The 8,975-nt window shown below is 33.4% G+C and overlaps 1 long non-coding RNA gene across 6 annotated transcripts; it reads right to left on the bottom strand.

Moving 5' to 3' along the window:
• Positions 1 to 5,587: 5,587 nt before the first annotated feature.
• Positions 5,588 to 8,477, bottom strand: LOC145005332 (uncharacterized). Of its 6 annotated transcripts, none has more exons than XR_013662550.1 (4): positions 7,650 to 8,463; positions 7,397 to 7,534; positions 6,864 to 7,096; positions 5,588 to 6,039 (listed from the first exon to the last, which is right to left on the bottom strand). It is a non-coding gene; the product is annotated as an uncharacterized LOC145005332 (long non-coding RNA). The 6 variants fall into 6 exon arrangements; XR_013662546.1 differs by lacking the exon at positions 5,588 to 6,039 and having other exon boundaries at positions 6,756 to 7,096; positions 7,650 to 7,958; positions 8,035 to 8,477; XR_013662548.1 differs by lacking the exon at positions 5,588 to 6,039 and having other exon boundaries at positions 6,756 to 7,096; positions 7,650 to 7,940; positions 8,035 to 8,477.
• Between the last annotated feature and the right edge of the window lie 498 nt (positions 8,478 to 8,975).

Here is an 8,975-nt window from a genome sequence, read left to right as displayed (position 1 = left end):
GATCCGGTTTAAAAAATCGATTCGGCTCCGATTCATGAATAGTAAAACCGGTTCAATCTTAAACTGGTTCGGTTCAAACTGGTTCCGTCATAGAAAAACTCGAACCTATCTAAACCGGTTACACCGGTTCTAAACCGGTTCAATCGGTTCTAAACCGGTTTGATCGGTGTGACTACCGGTTCACGATTATTAAACCGGTTCTAAACCAGTTTCAATTTCTAAAATCTCAAACGGGTGCAAACCGGCGGTTCAGTTCTTAAATCGGTTTGGTTCATAGTGGATTGGTTCATGGTTTTTTTGTGCAAGCCTACATGGAAGATACAAAATGTCAAAAGGGCCGACGCATTCTTCTTATTATTACTACTAATATTATTTTGGACCGCCATGAAACTCAAATGCATCAAGATATATATCCCATGCAAAAATTCAAAATTTTCACAATTGATCATTTAACTTTCTCACAATTAATTATTTGGCCCTTATGACCAAATTTTTAATAATTTAAGTTTTAAAATTTGTCGCCCCTTAATTCAGTTACATCCTTTAAATATATTTTCATCATTTTTATTATTTTGATTTATTTAATATTATTTTTTGTCTGTTATTATTGTTGTTTTTTTCCTAACAAATACTAGAAAAAGGGATGTTACAAGTCTTCAATAAATAAAATCAACTTGCTCAAGACACGTTGTTCATCAACCGAAGATTAAGAGCAACAAGTCATAAAAAGGTCTTCCTAGAGCGAAGATTGCGAAACAATTTTGTTGATCAGACACAACTGCGGTGCCAACTTCATGAAAATGAATATGATGTTCGAATGTGGTATGTAGGATAATTGATCCTAGGACACTTATCCAAGGGATGTTGGTCGAGAGTCCTTGATTAAAGGACAATCTTCATGGAAAGAATAATAAAATCCTTCCAATATAATCAGCGAGAAATAATCAATTGTGACGATCGAAGCTTGAATAAATATCCATTAATAATCTCTTTTGTGAACCGAGTCTAGTAAAAATTATTCTTCGCAAAATTGCTTCCAATCATGGGTTGCAGTGTGGTAAAAATTGGTATTAATAAAAATAATTGGATTTAATAAAGTTGGTGTAAAAAAATGGTAAAAAAAATAATGAGTATAAAAATATAAAGGGTTTTAAAAAATATAAATGAGTGTAATAAAATAATAAAAGGTTGAAAAAAGATTGTACAAAAAATAATGAACGAGAGAAAAAAAATTGGGTTGAATTCTCTCTCTCTCTCTCTCTCACTCTTTTTTTTTTTTTTAGGATGGATGCTGAGAGAAGGGTTGAGAAAAGGAGGTGAGGAGTGTAGTTCTCCGGTCAGAGGGGGAAAGTCTGGAGTGAATGATTGGAGGGTTAGGGGTGGATGATTCCTGAAGAGTGAAGGGCTTGCGAAGAGGGGGGTCTTCGGTGATGGTTGATGGTTTGATAGCGAGGAGCTAGAGGTAGTGAGGATATGATGTTGCGAAGCGGCGCATTTTGGGGATGCTCTAGTCTTCGGTACACGGAAGCAACCGACTGTAGTGTAAGTCTGCAATGCAAAGTCTCCACCTCACGGTGTCTCGGATTGAGAAGGACTATAGCGCCTGTGTATGAGAAGACTGTAGTGCTCTTTGGTATATTAATGCGACTCCTTGATATGGCATAGTTCTTCGATTAGGTCTTGGTCTTCGGTCCTGAGCACAGAGGATGAGAGGGCTAATGATGAAAAATGCCATTTTTTCTTGAAATTTGATACCGTAGAGGCTATAACTTCATGTTTACCCAAGGGAATTCTTTCTAAAGCATATGAGGATAAGTTGGGGTGTTGGGAAGAGGAAAACGTGTCTGAGAGTATGAGAAAGAAAGACAAAAGTAAGGATAATGTATGAGTTTAAAGTAAAATGTTGCTTTATCATGTGAAAATGTCAGGAAAGTATAGGAAGACTTTATCGTGAAGTAAAGGGATGTATATTTATCATTCTTTTAAAATAGAAAAAGAAGCATATCTCCGGTATTCATAATATGATCTTCGAAAGGTTTGCAGACACCTTCTTCAAATATCAAGTCTTCACCAAATATCCATGATATTTTGTCTTCCTTCCGAAGCAAAAAGGTGCCTTGAGTAAAATCTTCAAGAGTTTTAGACCAAAAATATCATCTTTCTTCTTTTTTTTTCAGCAGCAAGATATAATCTTCTTAAACCCAGATTTTCAACAGAAATACGAACGAGACAGCAACCATGTTTATTCTTGAAAGCTTGAAAAATAATAGAATCAACACTTCAAAAATTGAAAACTCATCATAAAAAATTTCTGGTTGTGAACCCAGAAATTCTTGTATGAAAATCAAAAAATACAATATGAAAGTAGTCGATCGGGAGTGGTTCCATTGAAATAATCACTTAGATCTTCAATATACGGCTCTGATACCAATTATAGGAGTCCATTTGTACGATCGACTAGGTGTGGAATAATAAGATCCCGTGATTTAACAATAACAAAATATAAATGAAGTTCATAAGATGAGTAATTGAATGACATTAATAAAATAGAGGTTACAATATGAAGAACGAAGAAAACTTCGATGGGAGAGATCCCAACCGAGAGTTTCTCTCTGACTAAAACAAAAGACAACATATTTGGTGCACACTAAAACAATGACCACTCCCTCTCTATTTGTAGAGAGAGGTACCTTAAAAACAATAAAGGGTAATAAAATAACCCAACTTATCACTCATAATTTGTAGAGCATTTCCATGCTTCAACACAACGGTCAATGGTTAAAAATTCAAAAGTCAACATTCAGCTAAATTGCACCATGCGTAATAGCTCCACGCTCTACATAGATTCTAAGGTAGCAAAAACGGGGAAACATAAGTCTACGCGAAGTAAAGGGATGTATATTTATCATTCTTTTAAAATAGAAAAAGAAGCATATCTCCGGTATTCATAATATGATCTTCGAAAGGTTTGCAGACACCTTCTTCAAATATCAAGTCTTCACCAAATATCCATGATATTTTGTCTTCCTTCCGAAGCAAAAAGGTGCCTTGAGTAAAATCTTCAAGAGTTTTAGACCAAAAATATCATCTTTCTTCTTTTTTTTTCAGCAGCAAGATATAATCTTCTTAAACCCAGATTTTCAACAGAAATACGAACGAGACAGCAACCATGTTTATTCTTGAAAGCTTGAAAAATAATAGAATCAACACTTCAAAAATTGAAAACTCATCATAAAAAATTTCTGGTTGTGAACCCAGAAATTCTTGTATGAAAATCAAAAAATACAATATGAAAGTAGTCGATCGGGAGTGGTTCCATTGAAATAATCACTTAGATCTTCAATATACGGCTCTGATACCAATTATAGGAGTCCATTTGTACGATCGACTAGGTGTGGAATAATAAGATCCCGTGATTTAACGATAACAAAATATAAATGAAGTTCATAAGATGAGTAATTGAATGACATTAATAAAATAGAGGTTACAATATGAAGAACGAAGAAAACTTCGATGGGAGAGATCCCAACCGAGAGTTTCTCTCTGACTAAAACAAAAGACAACATATTTGGTGCACACTAAAACAATGACCACTCCCTCTCTATTTGTAGAGAGAGGTACCTTAAAAACAATAAAGGGTAATAAAATAACCCAACTTATCACTCATAATTTGTAGAGCATTTCCATGCTTCAACACAACGGTCAATGGTTAAAAATTCAAAAGTCAACATTCAGCTAAATTGCACCATGCGTAATAGCTCCACGCTCTACATAGATTCTAAGGTAGCAAAAACGGGGAAACATAAGGCTACGCGATGCGTAGCAATAATTATACCCCATGTACTCCCAAAATTCTTAACATAACTATTAAGCCCGTAATACAGGAGGTTAGACTACCAAACATGCAGATCTAAAGTAGATAGACGTTTTATGGATAATGTCGCTAACATTATCCATTTACATGCATACCAAGGACACAAAATCATAACCTAAGTGCAACAACTCACTTAAAGCTCCAAAGATCATGCATGGATGGATGAGAGTGACCAAACTCTCATTTTCATGAATAAAGAACTCCAAAATCTATTGGAATTGATACTCTAATGGCCAAGAGTAGCATGTTGTGTGGGGACAAAACATGGAAATTCTTAATCATCAACTAGATCTATTAGTAAACTCATCAAGGTGGATACTTTATACATCCTATAGATGGATGAAGGGAAGATACTTCTGGATCCAAAATTGATTCAAGATTCTAAGAAACTCCACCACATTCCACTTTCTTCAAAAGCACACAAATACACTCTTAAGCTTACAAATACACCAAAAAGGGATTAGGGTTTCAAAGGGGACGTTTGGGGGAATGGGGGCTGAGAATGGAAGGGCCTCATGAGAGTTAGATCCTTAAATAGGGCTCAAAACTCCAAGATTGGTGTTTAATCTCTAGGAAGGTATGGGTTGTGTACCCAGATCTATGCCCAAGGTAGATCATTAAAACCCTGTCTACAAGATTCCTTTCTATGCAACGTGTAGAAGGCTATCTATGTCCGGCGTAGATACACACCCAACAATATACTTAAAAAATAAAGGGAAGGAATTTACCTCCAAGGATTAAGTGTTACAAATTCACAAAATAAGTCCATCAAATAAATATGATTGCAGATCTGCATTATTTTGTTCTTATGTGTAACCCAAAAGGACACTACTATTTATAGTAATATTATTATGTTTGTTATTATTATGGACACTAATCTCCATCAAATCCTTATGCAATTTAGGATTTATATACTATGTAACTTTGTTTTGCCATGGCCTAAAGCCTTCGAAGAAACCATTTGCTATTTTTGTATAAAGGAAAAGTGTTCCATAAAATGCCTCATAGAAGTGTTTCACAAGTTTATTAGCTTTTGCAACGTAAAGTTTGAATTGTGGCATCATTTGTTGGAATATTTCACAAAGTTGTGGCCTTAAATCTATTTCTGAAATAATTATATAATTTTTACTATATTTACATACTATGACATGATATACAAGGTACCCTAATTACATAATTATTACTTGATAGAATTAACTATACGTATTAAATTTTTTTAGACGAACTAACATACTCTTAAATACCTCTTATGTCTCACGGTAATAATTAAACTCATGGCTTCCCATTTGAAAGTCACTACTTACCGTTAGGCCAAAGGCTGTCACTCCTATTCGATATCTCATGTAAGTATTTAACTGATTTCCTTTTAGATGTTCCTAAAAATATATTTAAATGAGGTTTTTGCTATAATATTTTAAAAAAAAAAAACTAATCCCTAAGAGCACCATTAAACCTTTTGTGTAAATCTCCAACAAATTAGGAAATCATAACAGAAATCATCCTTGACCTCTGAATGAAACATCAAGATTTATAATCCAAATACATTTTTAAACTTTTCTTAGTTTAAATTGATAAGAAAGTAAATGAGTTATAATTGATTCCTAAAAAATAAACAACATGTGGTATGGTATAACCTTGTTGTTCTTAATCAATTCAAACCATGAATAGAGAAATTTGATTTCCCATCTTTTGAAAAAGCATTCACACAGAAAATTTAAAAAGTTGAAATTATGTGATGATAGTTATCTTTAAAACAAACTAGGGAAGAGACTCATGCTTTGCATGGGTCAGGAGAGGTTTTCTTTTTTGATTGTGTAAACATAATGCATTTCGATTGGTACTTTGCTAATAATAGCATTCTACAAATGTTTCTTTACGCAAAGAAGCAAAATACATACAAATTGTTACAAATTCATACCTATAAAGTACGTTCCTATTATGGTTAAAAACTATAAGTATGTTGGTATTATAGGAATAAGGCAAACTCGTAGAGCTTTCGCTATTTCCTGGACAAAATTTAGAGGCAGAAACATAATTTGAGTTGTTTGAAAGATCAATGTGATTTTCACCGGAGCAAATGAACTTGGTTTTGGAAGTGGCAATTTGGCTTTGAAAATTTGAAATTGATGTTTTCAAGTGGTCACTCCCTCTCAATCACCAGTGCCCTGCAATTAGCAAGCACAAATTCAGTAAGCCCTAATATAAAATAGAATTTCAGAAACCTTCACCTTTGACTTTTGGTTATTTGAAGTTAAGTTCCATGCTAAAATACTATGTTTTGAATTTTGACCAATATACCCTTCCAAAACATAAAGATCCAAATCGTCTTTATGAGACATTCCAACATTAGATAAAGGTCAACAAAGCCATTTAAGATGGCTCAATTAGTTATCAAACAGATTGAAAATGAATATATTTTTTATATCAATTTGGTACTCATAAAAACCTAGGAAGAAACATCATATAATCTACAAAAATCCATATTTTCTAATAATATATCTGTAAAAACATTTAGAGAATCATACTTGATGTAGTGGCCGGATTTCACAGATTTTTATCTGAAATTTCTAGAACAGAGCGGAGGATTTTCACGAAATAGAAAGAAGCCAAGGTTACCTCAAAAACATTATGCGAACAAAACTGTCCTTTTTTTGCATAAAAATAAGCAATCTACTCAAATGCATAATTAATTTTTTTTCCTACACATCTCACCAAATGGGATCCGTATGTTTTGCCTAATAGGAGCTCCAATTGTCACAATGGCATTTTTAAAGTTTCAATTTTCCTTTATTGCAGATGGGAGATCAATGTTCTTACTAACATGCAATTAAATTACAAATAAGTAGTAAAAAGACAAACATAATTAGAAGGATTCGAGAAATATGGAACATGTTTCTATAATATGTTATAAATCTAACTTCTTTTCCTTTACATATCCCTTGGAACAAAATACCATTACTAAATGCGTTAAAACATACAACCCTATTACCCTGCAGCATGGCAGAACCCTTTCACAAGTGCCTTGTTGTATGTTACAACCTCAGGGATTATTCCAGTGTCAAACAACTTCATTCCTTCTTGAGCTAATCCATCACTACTGGACCTTTTCCAAAAAAAAAACATAGAAAAATATTTCATACCTTCTTATCATTCTCGGTTGAGGGCATATTTTTAACAAATAAAATACATCCAGCTCAATAACGAACCATAATAGCAGTGAACCTGAAAAAAAAAATCCAAATTGTAAACAACCAATGTGCTGAAAAACAAAACCCAAAAGGAATAAATCATTTATCTATGGCTATCTATTCTAAATTAAGCATCCAAAAGAACACAGAGTAGGTAAAGAAGTCCTCAAGCCATTTATTTGAGAAGGATTAAGTGCTTTTTCCAATCAAGAAGCAAGTTATGTGTTCTATATGTCCACTAATGCTGGTTTTGTTAGTTAAATGAAAAACAATGTCGGAAATGATATAGTATGTATTTATTGTTCTAGCCAAAAAGAAATGAGTGTAGTTACACCTTTTGTAATGCAAAAACAATAAATGCTTTGGGTTGGGCCATTTTGAATGCATGTAATATATATGAGAACCTCCTGTGCCAACAACAATGGCTATACAATGACTCCCACCAGGATCGGAGCAGTGCAGAGAGCCATATCTATACATATATAATAACATATATACAACAACGAATTAGTCATTTTTAGAAAAACAAAAAACAATATACACAACAAAAAATAAATAATAATAAGGATTATTATTAAGAAGATTACCAAAAGAATAACCACCGCCAAAGTCATGCCTGATGTTAGTCTTGTTAGTCCTGAGGAGATGAAGTCGTTATCTGTTTTTTTGAAGTCTGGTGCCGAGAGAACAAAAAAACACCTATTTAATAATGTACTTAAAGGCCAAATTGAACAATATCAAAAACCCATCAATCAATTTAAAACCCTACAAATTGTAAATTTAGGACGAAAATTAGAGAAAATAAACCTGATTAGGATAGAGTATCAATTAGGATAGAGAAATTAGGATAGAGAAATTCGGAACCCCAAATCAAAACCCTAACAGAAAACACAAATCTAACCACAGTATTGTTTATTACAACGATCAAATGGATCATGAAATTCATAAAACGCATCAAATCCTAAAACTTACCAAAAACATAATCGAAGCTACTAAGCCATCAAACAGTTATTGTTCGTAGAAATTCAAGGATGAGGACCATGCTTGCTGACATAAGGCGGTGAAATGGTGATCACCTTCGAAGGCCGATTAGAGGCCATCGGTTTCCTTTGCGGCTTAAAAATTGGTAGCAATTGAGAATCGGAAGATAGCGAGAGGACCACCGCTGGTGAGACACTTCGTTTAGCGTGAGTGGATCAGAAGAAAAGAAGGGAGAATATCATCTCTTGGCAAATAAAAAGAGGCGGTGAAAATTTGTAGAAGTAGAGATAAAGTAAGAAGGTAGAGCAGTTGGGGATATTAAGTCGGTGGTGCGGTGGAGCAATCCAACTGGTCAGAAACGGTGGCGAATGACTCATACCTCAGGCAAAAAGTAAATAAAAAAAAATTCATTCCAAAAAAAACTATAAAAAAAATTAAAAAAAAAAATTCAACCAATAGGATGAAAGTAAGTACTCTGCATAGAAGGAACAAACCATATTATAAATATAGGAAAATGATTTATATGGGTAACTATGTTTCAAAACCGTTCAAAAAATATCATTCAAGTTTGGTGTGTCCAAAAAACACAATCCAAATAAAGCATTTGTACAAAAAAAAACACCAACGAAGTACATTCTTTGTTCAAAATTTGACGTTTTGGTAACCGGTAGCTACCGGTAAAAAATAAGTAAAGGAAAAAAACAATAGGAAATGACTCAAAGAGGTAACTATGTTTCAAAATCGTTCAAAAAACACCATCCAAGTTTGATATGTTCAAAAAACACCATCCAAGTAAACTTTTTGTACAAAAAACACCAACAAACTATATGTTTTGTTCATATATTACCTACCGGTAATTGGTTCTTACATGTTAAATGATAAGTTGGCTTAACTATTATGACATGACATAATAATGATTGACAAAACAATAA

The sequence above is a fragment of the Lactuca saligna genome, chromosome 7 (genome assembly GCF_052625555.1).
Source record: "Lactuca saligna cultivar CGN05327 chromosome 7, ASM5262555v1, whole genome shotgun sequence".
In the NCBI taxonomy this organism is placed as follows: Eukaryota; Viridiplantae; Streptophyta; class Magnoliopsida; order Asterales; family Asteraceae; genus Lactuca; species Lactuca saligna.
The sequence above is the reverse complement of the archived record's forward strand: the minus strand, read 5'-3'. Positions and strand labels throughout refer to the sequence as shown.